This window comes from Tasmannia lanceolata, unplaced genomic scaffold (assembly GCF_043159265.1).
Source record: "Tasmannia lanceolata isolate RefF3 unplaced genomic scaffold, GAP_Taslan_0.1 ptg000391l, whole genome shotgun sequence".
NCBI classification, from domain to species: Eukaryota; Viridiplantae; Streptophyta; class Magnoliopsida; order Canellales; family Winteraceae; genus Tasmannia; species Tasmannia lanceolata.
The window spans coordinates 15,001-20,000 of record NW_027519064.1 but is presented as its reverse complement, the minus strand read 5'-3'; positions in this window follow the sequence as shown (position 1 = coordinate 20,000).

Here is a 5,000-nt window from a genome sequence, read left to right as displayed (position 1 = left end):
GCAAGCAAGCAAGAAAGAAAGTAAGTAAGTAAGTAAGTATTACATATAGGGGCGGGACATGCGGGGAGATCTGCGAAACGTGCATTACGGGGCACACGCGTACCTACCGGGGCATACCGACCCCTATTGGGGCACACGTGTGCATATCGGGGCATACCGGGCCTATCGGGGCACACGCGTACATACCGGGGCATACCGAGCCCTACTGGGGCACACGTGCGCATATCGGGGCGTACCAAGCCTATCGGGGCATACGCATGTATCCCAAGGCATACCGAGTCTATCCGGGCATACGCGTTCATACCGGGGCGTAACGGGCCTATCGGGGCATACTTGGGCATATCCGGGCAAAAAATGCCCAAAACTTGCGCAACCTTGGCAACCGTGGTCCATTCCTCTCTATATGCCTAGCCTTGCCAACCGTGGTCCATTCCTCACTATATGCCATGGCCTTGTGCCCATGGTCTTCCCAAGACAGCGTCCAAGGCCCCCGGAAGGCCAAGGGAGCCCAACCCAGCAATGCCCTGCTATGGCAAGCCAAGGCCAAGCATTCCGGTGCCTATCCGGGCAAAAATGCAATTCCTCTCTATATGCCTAGCCTTGGCAACCGTGGTCCATTCCCCACCATATGCCATGGCCTTGTGCCCATGGTCTTCCCAAGACAGTGTCCAAGGCGCCCGGAAGGCCAAGGGAGCCCAACCCAGCAATGCCCTGCTTTGGCAAGCCAAGGCCAAGCATTCCGGTGCCTAACCTTGGCAACCGTGGTCCTTTCCTCACCATATGCCATGGCCTTGTGCCCATGGTCTTCGCAAGACATCGTCCAAGGCGCCCAAAAGGCCAAGGGAGCCCAACCCAGCAATGCCTTGCTAGGACAAGCCAAGGCCAAGCATTCCGGTGCCTATCCGGGCAAAAACGCCCAAAGCATGCCCATTCCTTAGCCTATCCAGGCAAAAACGCCCAAAATCTGCACATTCTAGTGCCTATCCGGGCAAAAACGCCCACCAGCATGCCACCCTCCTATAGGGTTTGCGCAACCAACCAGCCTAACCACCAGTGGCAACCAAAGGTGCTGTTAGCGACGACTTCTGAAGACGCAACGAGACGCGACGTGTTTGCGCCCAGACGCGACGAGACGATGCGGGATCTGCGCCCAAGAATGCCTAGACCCGTCGACTTGATGCGGGATCAGCTCGCCCAAGCATGCCTAGTGTGCAAGGCCTGTGTGCAAGGCTAGTGTCCAAGGCTAGTGTGCAAGGCTCATGTGGAACGCTAGTGCGCAAGGCTAGTGCCCAAGGCTTGTGTGCCAGGCCCGTGTGCAAGGCTAGTGTCCAGGGCTTGTGTGCATTGCTTGAGTGCAAGGCTTGTGTGCATTGCTCGAGTGCATGGCTTGTGTGCAAGGGTTGTGCGCAAGGCTAGTGTGCGGGGCTTGTGCGCATGGCTAATGTGCACGGCTTGTGTGCATGGCTACCGTGCAAGGCTAGTTTGCATGGCTAGGGTGCAAGGCTCGCATGCGAGGCTAGTGTGCAAGGCTGCGTGCAAGGGAAGCGTGCAGGGCGAGTGTGCGAGGCCACTGTGCACGGCGCCAGCACTAGCGAGCCATCATCCGCGTTGCCATGGCTCGCTTGGCCTTGGCTTGCCAGGCCCCGACACGAGCAATCGCGCATTTTCTTTGCAACCGACCATCAATGCCGCCCAACGGGGCCAGCACGAGCAGTCATCCGCGGTCCCCTGGCCCTGCGCACGTTTGTCTTTGAAACCGAGCATCAATGCCACAGAAAGTGCCGGGGCGCCAGCTGGAGCCATCATCCGACGTGCCATGGCTCGCTTGGCCTTGGCTTGCCGGGCCCCGACACAAGCAATCGCGCATTTTCTTTGCAACCGACCATCAATGCCGCCCAACGGGGCCAGCACGAGCAGTCATCCGCGGTCCCCTGGCCCTGCGCACGTTTGTCTTTGAAACCGAGCATCAATGCCACAGAAAGTGCCGGGGCGCCAGCTGGAGCCATCATCCGACGTGCCATGGCTCTGGTCCCATGGTCTTCGCAACCGAGCATTCGTGACACCCGCGGGGCCAGGACACCAACCCTTCCGACACGAGCATTCGCGCATGTTCTTTGGCCACACAACGGCGCCAGCACGAGCAAAATCATCCGCGGTGCGGTGGCCTTGCACGGCCTTTTGTCTTTGGAACCAACCATCAGTGCCACGGGAAGTGCCGGAGTCCCGGCATCCGCGGTGCCAAGTCATTGCGCCCTTGGTCTCTGCAGCGGGGCATGCCGGGCACTCCCAACCATTGCAAGCAAGCAAGCAAGCAAGAAAGAAAGTAAGTAAGTAAGTAAGTATTACATATAGGGGCGGGACATGCGGGGAGATCTGCGAAACGTGCATTACGGGGCACACGCGTACCTACCGGGGCATACCGACCCCTATTGGGGCACACGTGTGCATATCGGGGCATACCGGGCCTATCGGGGCACACGCGTACATACCGGGGCATACCGAGCCCTACTGGGGCACACGTGCGCATATCGGGGCGTACCAAGCCTATCGGGGCATACGCATGTATCCCAAGGCATACCGAGTCTATCCGGGCATACGCGTTCATACCGGGGCGTAACGGGCCTATCGGGGCATACTTGGGCATATCCGGGCAAAAAATGCCCAAAACTTGCGCAACCTTGGCAACCGTGGTCCATTCCTCTCTATATGCCTAGCCTTGCCAACCGTGGTCCATTCCTCACTATATGCCATGGCCTTGTGCCCATGGTCTTCCCAAGACAGCGTCCAAGGCCCCCGGAAGGCCAAGGGAGCCCAACCCAGCAATGCCCTGCTATGGCAAGCCAAGGCCAAGCATTCCGGTGCCTATCCGGGCAAAAATGCAATTCCTCTCTATATGCCTAGCCTTGGCAACCGTGGTCCATTCCCCACCATATGCCATGGCCTTGTGCCCATGGTCTTCCCAAGACAGTGTCCAAGGCGCCCGGAAGGCCAAGGGAGCCCAACCCAGCAATGCCCTGCTTTGGCAAGCCAAGGCCAAGCATTCCGGTGCCTAACCTTGGCAACCGTGGTCCTTTCCTCACCATATGCCATGGCCTTGTGCCCATGGTCTTCGCAAGACATCGTCCAAGGCGCCCAAAAGGCCAAGGGAGCCCAACCCAGCAATGCCTTGCTAGGACAAGCCAAGGCCAAGCATTCCGGTGCCTATCCGGGCAAAAACGCCCAAAGCATGCCCATTCCTTAGCCTATCCAGGCAAAAACGCCCAAAATCTGCACATTCTAGTGCCTATCCGGGCAAAAACGCCCACCAGCATGCCACCCTCCTATAGGGTTTGCGCAACCAACCAGCCTAACCACCAGTGGCAACCAAAGGTGCTGTTAGCGACGACTTCTGAAGACGCAACGAGACGCGACGTGTTTGCGCCCAGACGCGACGAGACGATGCGGGATCTGCGCCCAAGAATGCCTAGACCCGTCGACTTGATGCGGGATCAGCTCGCCCAAGCATGCCTAGTGTGCAAGGCCTGTGTGCAAGGCTAGTGTCCAAGGCTAGTGTGCAAGGCTCATGTGGAACGCTAGTGCGCAAGGCTAGTGCCCAAGGCTTGTGTGCCAGGCCCGTGTGCAAGGCTAGTGTCCAGGGCTTGTGTGCATTGCTTGAGTGCAAGGCTTGTGTGCATTGCTCGAGTGCATGGCTTGTGTGCAAGGGTTGTGCGCAAGGCTAGTGTGCGGGGCTTGTGCGCATGGCTAATGTGCACGGCTTGTGTGCATGGCTACCGTGCAAGGCTAGTTTGCATGGCTAGGGTGCAAGGCTCGCATGCGAGGCTAGTGTGCAAGGCTGCGTGCAAGGGAAGCGTGCAGGGCGAGTGTGCGAGGCCACTGTGCACGGCGCCAGCACTAGCGAGCCATCATCCGCGTTGCCATGGCTCGCTTGGCCTTGGCTTGCCAGGCCCCGACACGAGCAATCGCGCATTTTCTTTGCAACCGACCATCAATGCCGCCCAACGGGGCCAGCACGAGCAGTCATCCGCGGTCCCCTGGCCCTGCGCACGTTTGTCTTTGAAACCGAGCATCAATGCCACAGAAAGTGCCGGGGCGCCAGCTGGAGCCATCATCCGACGTGCCATGGCTCGCTTGGCCTTGGCTTGCCGGGCCCCGACACGAGCAATCGCGCATTTTCTTTGCAACCGACCATCAATGCCGCCCAACGGGGCCAGCACGAGCAGTCATCCGCGGTCCCCTGGCCCTGCGCACGTTTGTCTTTGAAACCGAGCATCAATGCCACAGAAAGTGCCGGGGCGCCAGCTGGAGCCATCATCCGACGTGCCATGGCTCTGGTCCCATGGTCTTCGCAACCGAGCATTCGTGACACCCGCGGGGCCAGGACACCAACCCTTCCGACACGAGCATTCGCGCATGTTCTTTGGCCACACAACGGCGCCAGCACGAGCAAAATCATCCGCGGTGCGGTGGCCTTGCACGGCCTTTTGTCTTTGGAACCAACCATCAGTGCCACGGGAAGTGCCGGAGTCCCGGCATCCGCGGTGCCAAGTCATTGCGCCCTTGGTCTCTGCAGCGGGGCATGCCGGGCACTCCCAACCATTGCAAGCAAGCAAGCAAGCAAGAAAGAAAGTAAGTAAGTAAGTAAGTATTACATATAGGGGCGGGACATGCGGGGAGATCTGCGAAACGTGCATTACGGGGCACACGCGTACCTACCGGGGCATACCGACCCCTATTGGGGCACACGTGTGCATATCGGGGCATACCGGGCCTATCGGGGCACACGCGTACATACCGGGGCATACCGAGCCCTACTGGGGCACACGTGCGCATATCGGGGCGTACCAAGCCTATCGGGGCATACGCATGTATCCCAAGGCATACCGAGTCTATCCGGGCATACGCGTTCATACCGGGGCGTAACGGGCCTATCGGGGCATACTTGGGCATATCCGGGCAAAAAATGCCCAAAACTTGCGCAACCTTGGCAACCGTGGTCCATT